At 41.4% G+C, this 20,173-nt stretch overlaps 1 protein-coding gene across 2 annotated transcripts in view; it reads right to left on the bottom strand.

The window, feature by feature from the left end:
- The window catches only part of roraa (RAR-related orphan receptor A, paralog a), a 167,657-nt gene that overhangs the window by 15,320 nt on the left and 132,164 nt on the right, over positions 1 to 20,173 (bottom strand). The window lies entirely within an intron of this gene.

Genomic DNA, 20,173 nt, shown 5'->3' with positions numbered 1-20,173 from the left:
AAAAGATTGCTGTAGGATATTTCCTCACAATGTAATGATTTTCATCAACCAGCCATGCAGCCAACCAATCAGAGCACAAGGAGCTATTGCAACACAACTCTGTACCACTTAGGGTCTATACCAGTTGCATTGCCTTAATAAAATATTAGTATCTTATTAAGGAAATGCAATAAAAATCATTTAAAAAGTGATGGTACATATGTCAAAGTGTTACATCAGCCTCTCCCCTCTAGCCAGGAATAACTGTCTACTAAAAAGCCTCATGTCTCTTCCCAAGACTCTTCAAATATCCCTCACATACCTTAACAACAAACCTCTTTAAACTATTTGATCACATCAAAAGTACTTTTATTGGGGTTCAATCCAGAGATCCCTGCCCATTTTAATCAGCTGCCTAGGAGCCTGTAATATGTCATGTGGATAATGTCCTTGTCCCTGAGGCATGCCCGGGAGAAGCCCTTAACACAGAGCCGCTAATCCACTAACCCCGGAGCCACACTCTATTCATTCAGGAATCAGTGTCTGTTCTCCTCGCGCTGCTGGAGTCAACAAGACCATCCATGTTTACATGGAATTAGCCTACATTTTAGTAAAAAGAACAAAAGGGGATGGTGGAACATGCACGATTAATTCTACTCCAGACAACACCTCTTGCGATTTGTGATTCACACATACAACAGAGGGCACTGCACCTCGTCGGCCTGGATTAGAGTGAAATCCAGGCAGGAGGTGGTCTTTGACAACTTAACTGAGAGGGTTAATTTCTAATTAATCTTTTCCTTACTGCGCACAGTTGCTCGTTATGTCAGTTAGGTCTATCTCTGTATGAGTGCAATCTATTGTTTGTTTTTATGTTCTCCCTGCATGAGCATTAGCAATGCAGTGTGTTCCGGCTCCTTTAGTATTTTCAACCTCATTACTTACATAATTTGTTCTGACATGCACTCACAACAACTGAAGCGTGCTGTAATTATGACTAGCTGTGGTTATGGTGAACTCGAGGCTGTAGTGAAAGGCCCCAGCCATTGGGTGGCAGTGCAGGGCTGTGGCTATGGCTGTCTTGCCAAGTTAAGCCAATCTTCCACCCACCCTATCCAGCCCACAGGCTTTTGGCTCTGAGCACCAGCCTCTGATAGCTCCAAGCTTAGGCTGCTGCTAGCTTTCCCCACCCCCACAGCATAGCTGTGAGATGCCTTCATCTCTCCTGAAGAAGCAGAGCTGGCTGGGAGCTCGCTCAAACCTGACAGAGGCTGTGCCACATCAGGTGAAAGCAGTGGGTGAAGAGACATGGGGGTGCCAGACCAGGCAGGGCATACACACACAATCATGCCTCACAAAGCCCTATCTGCAGGAGGAAAGGCCCTGAGTGCACATAGCCTCACCAGCTAACACCCTCTCACTCCACCGCTGCACAAGCCATTGGATGCTTAGTGCACTCAACGGTGAAAAGAGTTTGTCTCTGGACCGGCTGAGGCAGCCTGTATGAGAAAAGACCTCAGTCTGAACATATAGTTATTTCCACACTGGGATAAGCTGCCTTCAAAAAGAGGGGGTCTAGCAGAATAAATACCGAGCAATGACACAACAGACATCAAATACACCGTAAAGTCACCTACACCATCAGCCCAAGTCAATATTTGTATATCTGTATAGCTGCAAGTTGTCCTCTTGAGTCGCTGGTCAAATGGTCTTTAAGCTACACTTTAGACACTGAGGATAATTTAAAGTGAATTCACACAGGGGAGTCAGTCAAACAAAAGGCTTGCTCTTAAGCACCCCCAGTCAATATCTATTGACATGAGCTGCAGTGTTAACTGTCTCTCGGTGTGAAACAGGCAGCTGCTGGCTCGCTTGAGCTTGACCAGCGCAGTGCCACTGACCCCATTCACTGTGCCCGCCTGCCTTCCTCCCTGCCAGCCAGCCCTGCTTGCTCTGTTTACGACATCAAAGCCAGGCACAGTTAGATGGGCAGCCATGCTAAAGCCCATCCCAGCAGCCTGCTGCTCCTTACAGCACTCTGAGATGGCCTCTGCATGCAGACACCTGCTGAGACGTCAAGATTATGTATGAATCACACCTCAGCACAGTCACACCACATGCATTACCATAAGGGACAAACAGTGGCTCAAGACTGATTTCCTCTGTGCAGCATGGCAGCCTGGTGTGGGTGTCGTGGACAATGGGCATGGCAGGGAGAGGAGACAGTCAAGCCGAATGTTAAGGCTTGTTCTTTGTCTGTCTGCGGCTGAGCAGTTCAAGGACACTGATTCACCACTTGTAGGCACTTTGAGGGGGATGATGTGTCGCCCAGAGCACATGTACAATTGGGCAGCAAGGGCTCTGCATGTTCACCCAGTGCCCTTCACTGTTTTCTCCACAGCACTGAGATTAACCCACTGCTACAATTACTCTAAATTACTAAAGACCTTGAATCTGACAGTCAAATGTGAACACCCATAAGAAGTTGCCAAATGAACACTTATAACTTACAAGAGCCTTGTCATAGTTTATTTTTAATAAGCAATAATAGACGCTGTCAGACAGAATGCCTTCTGCTACAAATCTAGTATTGCTTCATTCATATATATATAAAAAGAATTATTCACAAAACTTCATAATATACAGTATTGAACCTGAGGAGTATAGTGAAAAATTGATGAAATATTTAGAAATAGTTCCAGAAGAAAAAAAAAACAACAGTATGCAATGAAGAGAACATATTTCTATTGTTGCCAGATGTAATTTTTTATGTTGCTGACATTTTCAATATAGCTCCATAAACACACATAAAACAAATAAGACAGACAGTCCCACAGGCTGGCTCACACACGTAAATCCACTAGTTAAGATCTCCTGGCTGTTCCCACTGAACCACTGACAACGTTGGAGGATTACCATCCCTTACATTAGAGACCCATGTCCAGGCTGCCGTCATAATGCTGAGAGCTTAATCCATTACTTGATTGGAGCATTAAATCATTTTCTCATGGTCTGATGATTCAAGATAGATGTATACAACAAATGAGGTTTGAAACTGAGGCTTCTGCGCTGTTCTGCATATGCAGAGCCAATTTTGGTATTGGCTCATTTGCAATGCACATCTTTCAGAAAAGAAGCATGTGAAGCAGTTGGAGGAAAAACACATTTGCTTCTTGTGTATGGTGGTGTGTCAGTGACAGTGAGTGTGTATATATGTGTGTGTCAGTTGTGTTGTCAGTGACACAGGCATGCAACCCAGCGGGCTCATGTCAGTGATGATGTAAGGAACTGGACAGGGCGCAGCATTATGAGCGAAATAACAATTTGTCTGCCATCAGACAAACGGTGCTAATACATTTATATTATCTTGCAACAAAACCAAACAAAAACTTAAAAGATCACATGCCTGCTCCCAGGACTATTATACAAAGGCAGATTCCCTTAAAAATGCTTTCATTTACACATGATCAATACACGTGCACCAGGGACACTGAATGTGAACTAAGCGACGTTTCTCCACCATTGTATGCAGCTACTTATTTGGCCACATAAACTTCTCATTTGGTGAAGGAGATCAGCTGTCGGTTGATAACCATTCTCCTCTAAACAGATACCCATGGCAGTCAGATGTAGCTGTAGCGATATGACAGCCTAACAAGAGCTGAAATCAGAATGCTGCCTCTTTTCATCTGCCACAGATTTGCTGCCATGTGAAGTCGCACAACACAATACTTTTTTTTATTTGCGTTTATGCAGCAGAAAAAAGGTTATTTGAATGTCAGCAGCAAAGGACAGTTGTGGCACAGAACACAGGCTGAATAGTATAAATGTGTTATTTGTTTAGGGATCGGAAACCGTTGGCATATCACCGCACAGCTGTTCCGATGGCATTTGCTGGGTTGTAGCACAAAGAAAGCACAGAGCGATGTGCAGAAATTCACCTGCAGACCAAAACTCTATATCATCACTTTAAACAGCTTCCATTCAACCTATAAACATGCTGAAGTCATCAAAAATATTCTGACTAAAGGGTGTAGGACACATTTTGATATTTCAATGCGGCGTCTTGCTAACTCCCTTCCAATCATTTAGCTGCCGAAGCTGTGATCTCCCTTCACTAGAGACCAGCTATATTTGAAGAGGTAGTTCTGTTTCATAAGATGGACTCTTTAAGTCTTCCCCTATTATTCCTTCACAGCAATGTAGTGACTCTGCTAAAACTCAGGTCTGGACCATCGCCCTGGGCTGGTTTTTGGATGAACTCATGCGTACATCTCTGTGTTTGTTTGTGTGTGAGGCCTATTAATATTTCAACACTGCCCAACTCCAGATGCCTGGATGACACAGCAGTGCTTCTCTCTTCATGTCTCTCCCTGTTTTTACTTGACTGTTTTATTGAAGTGCATTGTGACACCCTCTATGAAGGGGAGAAGGAGAGGGGAAGATGTATCCCCAAACCGCAGCACAAGACATCTCTAACCATGTCGTTTTCTCCACCAGCGTAACAGTAATTTGGGCAGTAATTTATGAGTTGTGGCAAAAATTGACTTGCTTCCTGACTCGGAGTGTGCATGCGGGCACACTGGGGGAAACAACCAAAGCCTGGGTTTACCGAGTAGACGAGCACCGTGAAGGGTAATGTGTGTGTGGTGCTCCTCTCCTCTCCCTTGTCTGCCCCACCTGAGATCAAAAATCTCATCCCATCACTACTTACCCCCCTCTAGCCATCTGCCCCCACCTAGGCTCTTTCTTGTGTGTGACTGCAGTGACAAGTGAAATTGTGCCCAGGTGCTACGGACTGAAGCGCACGCCCATTCTGTGTATAAGCTTGTGTGGAAGGTGCACGTGTGTGCCAGGAAGAGGAAAGGCTCACACTGTTTACTCTGATGGTAAAATATCTGCCGACAGCACTCAATATGCATTTTACCAGCCTCTAGTTAGTAACAAAGAGCTGAATGAAAATTCAGTGCTGCAGATATTTCATTTGCCAAAGAGTTTAGATCATTTGGTTTGGACCCTTTATAAAATCAAATGTGATACATTCTCTATTAAAATCCCAGGTGTCTTTGAATGGAAAAACTTTTCTCATTGTACTGTAAGACTGAGTCAGAGTTGCTTGTGGATTGTTTGCTTTACTTGTGAATTGTGCAGCAAAGCATTGGGATGCACCAAAACGCAAAATCACTGAGGCTGAAATCACACAGGACTGACTGATTGACTGGCGCAGAGGCTGCGGTTTGAATTCTAAGATTTAGCTGAGGATCACGTGATGCTTCTGAACCTTTATTCTGACCACTTGAACGAAGCAGGCAACGGTTAAAGCCCCAATTGCGGTACAGAGCCTTATTTAAGCACCTCTCAGCCCCATATCTCCCTGCAGGGACAACAGCACAGTAGGCTGCTTTAGAAAAACACATGAATATATAAATAATGAATCCTTCAAAACATCCACTGCAAATACACACAGAAACCTTTACATAACAACAAAGAGCCTTGTTCAATTGCACCAGGGAATTTGTTACTGCCACACGGTACAAGTCCCTTCCTTCTATAATTGCTGTATTAGTATGCATTTCTGTAAGACAACAATATTTCTGCTGTGGGTTTTTGAATAGGATCTTTCTACTGTTTCACACAAAGAAATCAAAACTTACATTCATACATCTTCCTGCATGGTCTTTTTGCCAGAAGGGTTACAGAATATATGAGCAACACAATCATTTTTGCTCAGTGCATATTTGGTTGCCTCAGATAGGCCTGTGTTGGATGTTGGGGGGAGTAATGGAGGTATGAGGGGGGGTGAAAGAGGGAGACTGGAGGTCTCATGCTGCTGCTCAGGGTCAGTGGGTCAGGGGCACGCAGCCAGAACACACATGGAGGGCAGTCTGAATAGTTCAGCTGACAGTAATTGTCCCTCTGTGGTCTCCTTAGGAAAACATGTTTCCAGACAACACAGCCTAGCTGCATAGACCAGATAGTAATCACGATCTTGATTTGCTCCATCGAAGAGAGAAGCTCAGGATAAGCCTGTAGTTATGCCACAAGTCACTGTTTCCACTGACATCAGCCGAAGCCAGCTCTGTGCAGGGATGCAGCACACGTGTTAATAGATTAACCGATGAGTTTCATTCCAAAAACATTTGCAATATCTCTACGAGTAAGAAAATAAGGAAGACCACAGAGTAAAAGTGTCATCCTGAAATATTAGGTATAGGTAACAGATTGGGAGAAACCTTTTTAAAACTATACTGACACACAGTATATATATATATTTTTTTAATGCACTTATTTCTTTTTTGTATTGGAAATGCCCATCTCATCAAATGACAACAAAACGTTACCCCACTATTCAGTGCAGTTTACGTACATTTTGTTCTATGGTTTTGTGAATGACAAATAGCATTACATTTGAGAGGAAAATACGTAATCACATCATTTTAATAACACGTTTGTTATTGTTCTGACTAGACTGCCAAATTTGTGTGCTGATGGTAATTCAGACTCAGGCAGTAGACACAAACAACTGCTCTTAGAAGAGCCAAGATAAAAGGATGTGTTCTCACTGTCTGATGACAACGTGCCAAAGAATCTCCAAATCCAAAAGTCAGTCACCTAAACATGTGAAAGTCTTGTTACCTCAAATGAAGGTTACTGTCTTCAAACTTCAACAATGAATGCTCCATATAGCACCTCTGTTACTCTACAGTTTTTTATATGGCTGGCCTGATGAGCACTTTTTACAGCACCTCTACCATTCTGCTTGAAGGTCTTGGGTTTTCATCAGCTGAAAAAGAGCAGGCAAGGACAGGGAAGATGAATGGCATCAATGGCCAGCCGATACTTCCAGGGACGTGTGATTGAGACAAATGAGCCTTGTTACATTAGCTGGGATACTGAATCCTGCTGCTCAAAGATCCAGAGTTTGATAGAGCAGAAACTAGAAGCACCCAACCTTTTCACAGATCACTGATGTCATGGGGCCCCAGAAGTAAAGCCTTCTCAAAGAGCCTGTTTCACTGGGCTTGTTCTTTCTGCTTTCATTTGGACTATGTCTTTCTTTCTCTTCATGTAAGGCAGAGTATTCTATGTGCAGGTACAGTACACATACTCACTATAAGCTGCTATTTGGCCCTCAAAGATCTTCTTTCTCTCTCTTTTAGGTGCAAAGAGAAAATTATAGTAAGACAGAGCCATTATTTAATCCACATACAGTGCCTTTGGCTTAACAGTGTCTTAAGTGACGGAGACACTTCCACCATGCATCACTTATCCTCAGTGTTACTAAATGTGCAACATTATTAAACTGAAATATTGTGATTGCGACTATGTAAAATATTTACTGATGAAATTTGCAAGGCATTTTACAAATCACTGTTTATTCCATTTTGCTCCTGGCAGTATCAGGACCAGACTGAGGCAATGATTGTAAACGGCTTGCTTAAGCCTCAGCACACTTAATCAGCTGCAGGAAATTAAACATACAAATATTACATAACTATATCTACATATGCTTTCTGTCCAGTGTAAACAGCGTATCTCCAAGCTTGGTGATTATTACATTTTGAACCTGCTTCTTTAAATTCCTTCTCCATGGGATCATAAAACACTTTTTTAAATACCAGATTATCTCAAAATGCATTTTATATTAGGTACAATTAATTTATATTCGTTTCTAAAATGCTTCCTGTTTGGCAAACTTTGTTTTCAAAATTTTACAGTGAATGCAAAAATAGCTTCAGTAATTCAGCTCCTCCACTGTCATCCTTCCTCTCCTCTAGTTGTAGCAGACCCTATGAAAGGCATTCCTAGACAACAGGGGTGCACGAGGAGTTTCCACTGCCACACAGAGTTCAGAGACTGCTTACAGTATGTGAGGCACTTTCCCCCTGCACTTCTGTTTTTACAGCCCTACAAACACTAGCCTGGTTTTGTTTAACACAGCAGGATTAAGCAGCCATGTGCAAAGCATGCTTCCCTCCATGCATGCTTTGCTTGCAATGGAAGGCCTGAGCACTTGCTGCTACCTTTTGGTGAACCTGCTTCCCTGACTGCTGGTGAATGCATTGTGGTGCTCTTAATCCCAGGCAAGTAAACATGTGCCAAGATTAATGATTGCATTAACACATCCCAAAAGCCCCGAAATAACAGCCTGTTCTGCTGTCATGCAAAAGCTCTTGGAGTCAGCTGACAGCCAGTGTAGCTCTCTTCCCCTTCCTGCTGCCTCATAACAACCAGGGATCATCTGTACTTTGTTGCATCATTAACAACAGGAAGCTGTCAATAATTTCCACATGAGAGTGGTTATTTGCAGTGCTGCATTAAGCCAGAGCAGGACACAGGGTCCTCCACAGTTATTCCATCTCTACAGTTCTTTTTCATTTTTGCTAACCAAGGCCAATACACAGTATGTCTAGACCTCAGTGCCTGACATGTGGTCAGCATATGTTTGTGTTGTGGTGACAAAGACAGTCAAGTAGAAATCTAGAAGGACATTACAAGTGTTTCTCTGGCAATAAATCACAACCATACCTGACCAAACAAGGCCATTAAAATGACATTAGGAGCATGGACTATCCCCTCATCCCTGTCATCCCTGGACTGCGACCATAAGACGAGCCACTTTGTGATGAGGGGGAAGAAGTGGAGACAGGGAGAGATAGAAAGCAAGTGAGAGGGAGGGAGAAAAAGCAGCGCAGTCCACTGGTCCAGGGCAAGGGAGCGTGGGACATTCAGATGAAGTGGGAGGCCCCTCTCCAGGAGGTTGCTCCTCAGCATGAAGGCAGAGGCAGCACCCCGCCTAATGAGGGGTGAAGTGGATCCCCCTGTGGGACCCCCTCAGGCACATTCATTAGGAGATGAAAAAGCTTTCCTCGCAGCAGAGCAAGTGCCTGCCTTGGCTGGGACATGTTTAATTTAGGGCCATATGAAAACACAAGGCCACACTGGCCAGGTCAGCTATCATCGGTCAGAGGAATCAACAACACACAGAGCCAGTGAGCCAGAGCCTGACTAAATGACTGTGCGCAGAGTTGAATTATGTTTTTTTTTTTTTAACCATGGAAAGGTTTAGTTTTGACGCCACCTTTTAAGCTTCAAACATTCAGATCATTTAAGGTCAAGTGCAGTGATACTTCCAACTGTAAGTTAAAAAGTTGTTGACAGGGTATTATAAAGAAAATGTGTAGCTTATCAAGTTTCAATTTCCCATTAGTGCATTGCATTTTGTTGCATCTTTTCAGCTCTAGGCAAAAATAATAGATTCATTTAGCCAGTGGTGGTTTGTGGAAGGCAACCAAGGATAATGGTAATGCAGCAGTGAATGCTGCAAGCAAAATACACTAAAAGAGAAATTGCTGCAGTAAGAGACACAGGAAGAATATCTGAGAGGTTAATTTATATAATTGCATAAACCTGCATTCACAAATTCATCTTGAGAATCTCATATCACACAAGTTCTACTGTTTGTGAAGACAATAGAAGAGACAGTGTCTCTCTCCTTTCATGGTGTGAAGAAGGGCAGAACAGTATCAATCCACGGCGATTCACATACATGTCCGCTTATCACAGCTGCTTATCCTGATTCCTGATGAAACCTCACATTTATTAAGGCTCTCTTCTTTCCTTGCTAGATATGTATAACCATTCTCCTGTAATTAGCAACCTAACCTATGGGGTGCTAATCCCCCATGAATTGTGGATTTGTACATCAAAGCCCAGGCTTTCACATATAGCTGGTGCTTGAAATTACACTCAATTTGAAACCTGCAATTATTTGTATAGCATGGATGCAAACAGTCTCTTCTTTTATGTCTCTGAGAATCCCGTGGGTTTGCAGTAAAGAATCCTTAATCCACTCCAATGGAATCCAAATATAGAGTTAACACTAGCTCCCTAAAATTTAGATGCACAGCCGAGGGCCTGCCTTGCACGTAAAGAGGAGAAAACTTCTCTCTTTTTATTATGTAAAGATTAGATTTCTTTAGTAGCTTAGCTGCCTCACATAAGAAACTAGAGGGATTGCACATGGGTATAACAACGGTCTTCAGCAGCAGAGCATGGCTACACTTGCAGATGTGATCTTGTCCTTTTCACAAGCAATAACTGAAAGTGAAAAAAAAATCAATGCTCTTGCCCCTTTGTTTAATGTAATCACATGTCCAGGGCTCTGTCAACAGGGTGAATGTTCTACTGTTGAAACTCAGCTGCAATTTGTACTCTCTCCCATTCAAGGCCAGGCTAAATCCACTGTGCACGGAGGAAGAGATTATAGAGAGGGAAAACATCTGAGATAGCTTCCCATACACACAGGAATGCACGTATGCACATACACAGACAAACTTGATTCTTTTGCAGTGAGGATGCCTGAAGCATTTATTTTCTTTAATGAGAGACATGGGTCTCGCATGTGTCAGTGATGCACAGCATGGGAACAATAGGGTGGGCTTTAATTCCATCAATCGACTGCATTTATCCTTGTATCGCATCAATACCTGTCAGTTAATCTGGGTGAGATAAATCATGTCAAGCAGACTGAGCCAGAGATACACTAAGCACAGTAAATAAGCAGACTTAAAACTCATCTTAAAACTCCAGAAGAGTGTAGTTACATGCAGTCAGTGACAAATTAGGAGCATGGGTCTTAAGAAAGAACGTACAAGAGATTACCTGCTGACATATCCCGACACAAAGATCATCCTTCCTCCACTTAACTCTAATAAGTGATTAAATAACTATGAATTAACAATGATGTTGTTAGGTATTTAGAAAAAATGCTACACCCCAGCCGTCATGCAAGCCTTCCATGGAAACTGTTTCACGTACTGTACTCTAACAGGGATCCCACATTTACACGTCTTCTACCATCTGAAGTGGAACTGCAGAGGTGTTACTGTACTTAGGTCAATTTTTCAGACATCAATGCTCTATTAATTTTTCAGACAACTTTTTACTTTTACTCCTTACATTTTAACACAAATGTCTGTATTTTCTACTTCTTACATTTTCAAATCAGTCTCGTTACTTCTAGTTTTAAAACATTTGACGGGAAATATCGATTACTTTTATTTTGCACTTGCTGCAGTGGGTGACATGTTTCTTCATTATGATCTCTCTGCTTTGCTTACAGTCCGCTAGCTCCTTGTGCTTTCATGGAGATCTCTCGCGTGTGCAGTTGAGTCTTGCTTTGCTTAAGGCATTGTGAAAAGTTGTGGTCATTTGAAGCTTTTGCGGTAGCATTTTTAACAAATATGCAGGTCTGGTGTTTTGTAATGAAGAAACGTGTCACCCAGTGCAGCAGTGTGTTTCACAACAACGGAGGTCTACGGCATGGATGAACAAGCCTATCCAGATTGGAGAGTGACTGCGACAAGCAGAATTTAGATTTGAATAGGTTATCTGAGTATTTGTACACTGTAATTGTGCCTGTCTAAACTTATTGTACAGCAGGTGTGAATCTACCTTTATGTGTGAGCAGGGGAACAGCAGACAAAAGTCCTCTCCACATACAGTATGTGCAATAACATCAGATTTATTGTCAGATAAAAAAGTAACATATAAAACACTTCAAGCATTGGCTTTGAGCGATAGCAATAACCCTGCGGGCGGCCAAATTATGATTTATGTACTTTGGCTTGAGAGTGCATGGGCCAGTAATGTATATGTCTGTGGTAGCTATACTTCTCACTGTAGCATAGGAGCGACTCAGAGAGAATACATTTGGTGTAAAATTGCTTCATCTGTTTACAATTCCATTTGGAGTTTATGAGAAAGACAGGCAAACACAGCCTGATATATTGCCCCTGTGTCACGGCATGGCAGGAGCATCCACACAAAGATTCATCTCTCACTTAGAAGCCAAATGATACGTCTAATTTGCTGCGAGCACCGTTATTTTTAACCTCTCCAGCTGTCAGATAATGGAGCTTGACTGTCAGCGCCGGTGTGTGTATGTGTGAGTGCGTTAAAAGGTTGCAAACTCTTTTCAATTTACCATTCTCTTTGAGTGAATTACAACATGCACATTCCCATTAGTTCACCTGATTGACATAGCTTTTTCTTTCATCAAAACAAAAGGGGGGTTTAACTGAATTAAGATGGAGACTTCCAACAGCAACAAAAATGTGGTTTTCACATGTGTTGTCAATAACAGCGAAGCCTTGAAAACATCTCAGATACCACATGTAAGTGAAGGTTGTTTTCGTGGGTATTAATTGGACAGTGTTATGTGTTTTTTGACTCTCCTGAATGATCAGGTCCTGTTGTGCAGCATGCTACAATACCATCATGTGTAAAACTGCTGCAGTACGTCGCCTACCCTCTGTGATTCTTCCTACTTTATTCAGTCACCACTTAGCAAGGTGAGTCACAGGATCAGAAAATGCGGTGCTTGATCTTCACACTTTTTATTTCATTTGAGCATTTCCCTTGGACAAGAGAAAAACTGTGTTTTTCAATGGCCCTTTTTGCCACTAGCAGCAACATTGTTAAATTAATGTAAAGGGCCACCTACATAAGGCCCCTGTTCTTAATCAGTGAGCTGGCAGTGGACTGCGGGCTGTAGCCAGTGGTGTGGCTGATGTAATTTAAATGGACACTAATGAATTCCCCAGCTTCTCTTCATCAAACATAGGTGTAAAACACAGCACCTTCACGGTTAAGGGACATTAGACATTTCTAACAAACACCACTGGTTAGACTGTATTAATATGATAACATACTGTAAGAGGAAAACCTTATGTCCTCGAGGCATGGGAAGATCCAAAGAACATAACAAAAAGACTGGATGTGGCAGCATCACAGACATAAACAAAATACAACAAGGCATATCAGTCAGGTTTTACAGGCTTTACATTTAGCACACCCTCTATCTTGAGCTTTTTTTTAGCATTGTGTGGAATATGATCTAAATAACAAATCAATCATACGCCCCCCAAAAGTTTATTTTTTTAAACTCCTAACAAATGGTAGAAGGAAGATCACTGTTTGCCTCACACCTCAAACAACAATCTCATTTTTCTACAGTAAACAGTGTTCCAGTGAATGACTGCATTTCCACTGTCCCAATAACCAGCTGACCTCTAATGTTTGCTAACTCCAGCTAACAGCGTGTTATGTAAGAGAACCGAGTGGGACATGCAGAGACCAAACTCTGTTTGTTTCGACCAGGCCAGCAGAGGAAGCTGCTTACTTAGTTTCCTGCATGGCTCTGTGCATCACTGTGCTCTTACAAGAGCTATAGCAAACTCTCAATGGTCACTGACACTTCACACTGACCAGGTCTGACTTCAATTTTAAGGAAACTATAGATACATATCACGCCCATGGCACAACCCCGGCTGCTCTCCACCCTGTGCTTAGCTGACCAGACCACAGCTCCAGCCAGTTGTTAGTTCCTATCCTCAGTGTTAAACTATAATCTCCGGTCATTATTGCTTTGAATTCTCCGTGCAAGGCATTGTATCACAGCTTTAAAAAATCGATATTAGTATGTTGCATTTTATCAAAGTTTCACTTCATGTGGTTCAAAATGACAACTTTATGCTAATCATGTAGAACCTTGTCATTTTGATAGAAAAATTTAAAAAATCATTCCTAGAAGAAATCAATAATGTTTTTGTGTTCCAAAATAAAAGCGGGATCATCTTTTTTTTTTTCTTTCCAAAGATGCGTGCTTATCAAAACTGAATTTTTTTGCAAATTGGCTGATCCACTACAAATCTGTTCTTGTTCAAAAATGTGCTGAAAAAGCCTTTATGTATTCTAACCAAGTGCTCACACTTCATGCTGTAGCAAATGAGCAGCAACTGTACTGTTAATAATACTCCCATCTCCCTTCATATGTGGCCAGGCTTCATACACAGGTGCCAACAGCAGTGCTCTTTAAGGGTTACATAAGTAGCAGCTAATGGTGCCAGGTCAGTATTTGGGATCTGATCCTCAGAGGCAATAAGATCCACCACAACAACTTTCTACATGTTGTCCCCTGCCAGCAGGAAATACAACACAAACAATCTGCATACAGTGGTGACTAGCAGAAGGGATATTTCTGTCTGTCTTGAAACACTAGATCCATTTCTATGCTTGTTCAGATGGCACATAAGTTGCCCCATTACAAAAGAACACAAGTCTTGGGGAATATTCTAGAAACCCTTTTTCAGTTCTCCTCCATTCTAGTTAAATTGCAGAAGAGGTCACAGCAGGAGACGTTCACAACACAGCTACCAATTAACTGCGGCAATTGTCCTGGTGTGTTTGTCAACATTGCTGCTTGGTGTAACTGGCATAATTGTCAGGTTAGAGCTCGGCAGAAACTGGACATCCTCTTGGCGCGCATGAGCCGTGTCATTAAAGGGACATGTTTCTGGAGGCGCTCCCGTGGACACACAACACACGAGCATGTTGAAGCGACAGCTCGCCTGATAAAATGGCTGCCTCTTATCTCTATTATGCATATGAAAGGCTTATGTCTTCTCCATGACAGATTCTCTGCCTCATCACCACAGGATTTGCCCAGATACACCAGAACAGAAGCTGGGAGAAAAACAATGTATCACATGTATAGCCTCATCTTAACACTGTCAGCTGATGTTTGTGCATGTGTGTGCGTGTGTGTATGCACACACATTTCTGTGCTCACTTAAGAAAAACACAGTGTGAACATGGACACATCAAAATAATGCACTGCTAGTTTGCTGTGGATTTTCTCTTGCACAGTAATTCACTGTTTAATGGCAGCACCGTGAACTTTGCAATCCTGAAGCAAGCTTCAATTATCTTGATAAAATAATGATATAGTATCTATAATTACCATGCTGAGGCATAGTGTACTGAAAAATAATCATTTGTATCATCACCACTGGGTAGCATCATTATTAATCTGACAGCACTCATAAAGCGCTTTGTTTGTTTTCTCTGATTGCTCTTCTACTACCAAAATAAACAACTTGGCTCCTTTGAGTTACAGCGGTATAATTTGCTGGAACAGCAAAGGCATTTATCTATAAATTTATTTTCAATTTGAGGTAAGCTGCAGTCATGAAAGCTCAATCACTACCAGGGAGAAGATTATTCTAATTACTATCCAACTGTCACACATGCATGAGCACAGGATGTGTCAGAAAACAGAGCAACCAATAATCAGTTTCACAGAATCATTTGAGCACACATTTACATCTCACACTAAATGTTAAACATGAAATTGTCTTCATTTGTATGGTAATGTCATACAACTAAAAGAAGCATATGCTACAACACAGCATGGCCAAATTTAGAAGCACAAAATTTACGGTCAATTTGTGGTGCAATCTTTAAAGTGGAGTGTTTATTTGCAGCTGGAAATTGTATTTTAGTTTCTATTCAAAGTATTCTGAAGGATGTGTTGACCACCTGGCAACACAGGAGTGTAATTCATATACTTGGTCTAATGTGCATAATGTTTATGACTGAAAGGGAAAAGTGATTCCAAATGTTTACTGTGATTCAACCACACAATAAACTAGCAAGGCAGAGTAGAAAAAAATTCTCATATAAAAGTCTGTTTTTCCAAGCCGAATTAGACCATAATGCTAGCACGGCTGGGTCCCTAGGGTTTTCTTTGCCATTTGCAGTGCTAGCGCTGCAATTCCCCTGACAGGCCTGTTTATAACAGCTCTGCTATCAGAAGGCTGAGCAGAGCCAGGGACGAGCCTTCATTAGAGATTAAAGTGATGGTCACAAAGTCTGAAATCATCACTGCTTCCCATAGCAAGGCGAAAGAAGACACTGAATGGGCTCAAGCTAATACATCAACAACAACTCCATATCAGACGGATCCTCTGCTTAAGACACAAAGCCATTTTACATTTCCATATGTATGTGTGAATTACATTTAAAGACATTTTTTAAATTGCCTACAAACAATCTCATCCCTGGCAAAAATTGTCATGTTCATGGCTTTGTTACAGAAAAATATAAATACATTTTGGTAAATGCAGGACATTACCTCCTAAAATATTGAAATATGTGCACTTCAGTAGCAGAGATTAATAACAGAGAAATGAGGATGTACTATATTATATCAGTTTCTTGCTTACTAGAGCTATCATACATGATTTCCACTGACCGCAGAGGTTATGATGCCTTTAGTAGTAAAGCTTATTCAACTCGTGATCAAAAGCTGCTGGACACAATTACAGATAGAAATGAATAATATGAGACAGAATACTTGCAGCTGGATGAAATTCACAGCCTTGTGACCATAACACTGACCAAAAACCACTTTAAATGCCTTTCTCTCAAGGTATTGTACACCAAGTACTCATCTGTCTCTCTTCCTGCAAATTCACAGAGAGGGAGATGCTACTCTATTATAATGCTGACAGTTCTTGTTGTGTGGAAAACTCACTGATGAGTTTAAATTCAGGAAATCTGCAAGTTATTTTACACCTACACTGCAGGTAACAAAGAGCGATGTAACGCATAACAATAATGCCTGGAAATAATAGCAGACCTAGGTTAAACAAAGCAACAAAGCCTTACGCGTTCATTCCGCCTTCCATCAAAATTCTTGCTGTAACTCCAGAACAAAGCAGCTATTCTCAGAGGAACATGAAAGACAGACACCTGTCAATCACAGCTCCCGTGACTCCATATTTCCTGTGTCAGAGGCTGTGGGATGGAGAAATGTGCAATATTCTGATAATATTTCATGCAAACTAATGCAAGTCAGAATACTTTCCTACTGGCCAGAAGGAAGGGAAATGAGAGCAGGTAATTATCGGATTGCCTCAAGGCAAGAAATGATAGAGATTGCAGAGAACGGGGATATTTAGCCCTGCTAATGAAGGCCCATGTTTTGGGAGCACCAGGATGGGGGAGCAGAGGGAAGCTAGGCTGTGGCTCAGCAGGAGGTAGAGCCTGATAAGACCATCTTACATAATGGCTACATCCAGGCCTGGCCAGCTGTTTGGACTTAGGCTCTCTGTCCCTCACATTCTTTCCCATACGCTCAGCATGGACAGCTAAGGAAGTGTAACATTCCCTGGTTATTCCATTTCCCCAAACACTACTATTTAATATGTTAATCTACAAAGGTACTGTTGTGCCATTTACAGTGTTGAGGACTGAGGGTTGAGCCTGTCCACAGATGCAGATACAGTAAAATAATTACTGAAATGCAAATGACTACAGTGACTTCATAAATTAAATACAGTTTCCAGTGCTAAGTATATCAGTACAAGTGATATCCACTGAAGAGACTTGAGTGATTTGACTGAAGGACTACCCTCCCACCCACACTTGGCCTGGCCCATTTAACCCTATTGAGGGGTTTATGTTTGCCCATCTTGACAGCCTTACTTGAAGCGCTGAAAAATAAAAAGAGATTGCATATTTTGTATATGCAGCACTTCCCCCGGACAGATATGAAAGTTTAATCATGGCATTAGGATTCACAGGCATTCCCTTGCCAGACCTGCTTGCAGACATCAGAATTGCTAATTTGCTGGTTTGCCCAGGAAGGGCTGGCTGGTGGGTGAGGAGGGGATGAATGGAAACAGGAGTTTGATTTGTCCAGATAACCTTGAACCTCAATGCTCAGCATCCCGTGGCTGTACGGAGCTCAATCAGTCCCTCTTTATTTGATTTGATTTGATTTGATTTATTTATTCTTTCAAGCATGTAAAGACAGTTGATATATCAACACACATAATTTTACACATATCCAAATGCTAATCCAATATCAATTTGCTTATACCTAGTACATGCTTGAATGGAGTAGGAAGAAGTCAGACTTATCCAGTCCTACCCCATAACATCATCTTACCATCATTGGTTTGCAAGCAGTATCTCTACATAGATAATTCTCTTCTACACCACACAAGTAATATACTAAAGAATTATTACAAGGTGTTAACATTCATACTCCACACCCACAATGTTCCATCTAATTAATCATTAAGCCTGTTCTTACATATATCTTGATTGACACATACCTTTATATTTATGTTTAAACTCGTCAATTCTATTACTATTTTTTATGTCCTCACTTAAATTATTCCATAGTTTTACCCCACTTATAGAAATACAATTTTTTTTTTGGTTGTACGTATAGCATGAATTTTTAAATTTAACTGACCCCTTAAATTGTATCCCCCTTCCCTTTCATTAAATAGTTTTTGAATTCCACCAGGTAATAAATTGCTCCTGGCTTTATACATAAACACTGCAGTCTTATATCCCACTAAATCAAAAAATTGTAACAATTTAGACTGTATGAAAGCTACATTGGTGTGATCCCTATACCCCATCTTATGCACAATTCTTATCGCTCTTTTTTGTAATATATACAATGGTTGAAGTGAGCTTTTGTATGTATTTCCCCAGTTTTCAACGCCATACTCTAAGTATGGTAAAATCAATGAAGAATACAAAATACGTAGTGCTTTCCCATCCAAAATATACAGTGCCTTGCGAAAGTATTCAGCCCCCTTGAATTTTGCGACCTTTTGCCACATTTCAGGCTTCAAACATAAAGATATAAAACTGTAATTTTTTGTGAAGAATCAACAACAAGTGGGACACAATCATGAAGTGGAACGAAATTTATTGGATATTTCAAACTTTTTTAACAAATAAAAAACTGAAAAATTGGGCGTGCAAAATTATTCAGCCCCCTTAAGTTAATACTTGGTAGCGCCACCTTTTGCTGCGATTACAGCTGTAAGTCACTTGGGGTATGTCTCTATCAGTTTTGCACATCGAGAGACTGAAATTTTTGCCCATGCCTCCTTGCAAAACAGCTCGAGCTCAGTGAGGTTGGATGGAGAGCATTTGTGAACAGCAGTTTTCAGTTCTTTCCACAGATTCTCGAGTGGATTCAGGTCTGGACTTTGACTTGGCCATTCTAACACCTGGATATGTTTATTTGTGAACCATTCCATTGTAGATTTTGCTTTATGTTTTGGATCATTGTCTTGTTGGAAGACAAATCTCCATCCCAGTCTCAGGTCTTTTGCAGACTCCATCAGGTTTCCTTCCAAAATGGTCCTGTATTTGGCTCCATCCATCTTCCCATCAATTTTAACCATCTTCCCTGTCCCTGCTGAAGAAAAGCAGGCCCAAACCATGATGCTGCCACCACCATGTTTGACAATGGGGATGGTGTGTTCAGGGTGATGAGCTGTGTTGCTTTTACGCCAAACATAACGTTTTGCATTGTTGCCAAAAAGTTCGATTTTGGTTTCATCTGACCAGAGCACCTTCTTCCACATGTTTGGTGTGTCTCCCAGGTGGCTTGTGGCAAACTTTAAACAACACTTTTTATGGATATCTTTAAGAAATGGCTTTCTTCTTGCCACTCTTCCATAAAGGCCAGATTTGTGCAGTATACGACTGATTGTTGTCCTATGGACAGAGTCTCCCACCTCAGCTGTAGATCTCTGCAGTTCATCCAGAGTGATCATGGGCCTCTTGGCTGCATCTCTGATCAGTCTTCTCCTTGTATGAGCTGAAAGTTTAGAGGGACGGCCAGGTCTTGGTAGATTTGCAGTGGTCTGATACTCCTTCCATTTCAATATTATCACTTGCACAGTGCTCCTTGAGATGTTTAAAGCTTGGGAAATCTTTTTGTATCCAAATCCGGCTTTAAACTTCTCCACAACAGTATCTCGGACCTGCCTGGTGTGTTCCTTGTTCTTCATGATGCTCTCTGCGCTTTAAACGGACCTCTGAGACTATCACAGTGCAGGTGCATTTATACGGAGACTTGATTACACACAGGTGGATTCTATTTATCATCATTAGTCATTTAGGTCAACATTGGATCATTCAGAGATCCTCACTGAACTTCTGGAGAGAGTTTGCTGCACTGAAAGTAAAGGGGCTGAATAATTTTGCACGCCCAATTATTCAGTTTTTTATTTGTTAAAAAAGTTTGAAATATCCAATAAATTTCGTTCCACTTCATGATTGTGTCCCACTTGTTGTTGATTCTTCACAAAAAATTACAGTTTTATATCTTTATGTTTGAAGCCTGAAATGTGGCAAAAGGTCGCAAAGTTCAAGGGGGCCGAATACTTTCGCAAGGCACTGTATAAAGCACTTGAACACAGCCGAGGCCAACAAAGTGCTTAACATAAGATACAATTCAAAACATCTAAAAACGTGACAACTACAATATTAAAATACCAATAAAATAACATAAAAGAACCAACATAGC

This window comes from Monopterus albus, unplaced genomic scaffold, assembly GCF_001952655.1.
Source record: "Monopterus albus unplaced genomic scaffold, M_albus_1.0 scaffold5.1, whole genome shotgun sequence".
Lineage (NCBI taxonomy): Eukaryota > Metazoa > Chordata > Actinopteri > Synbranchiformes > Synbranchidae > Monopterus > Monopterus albus.
The sequence above is the reverse complement of the archived record's forward strand: the minus strand, read 5'-3'. Positions and strand labels throughout refer to the sequence as shown.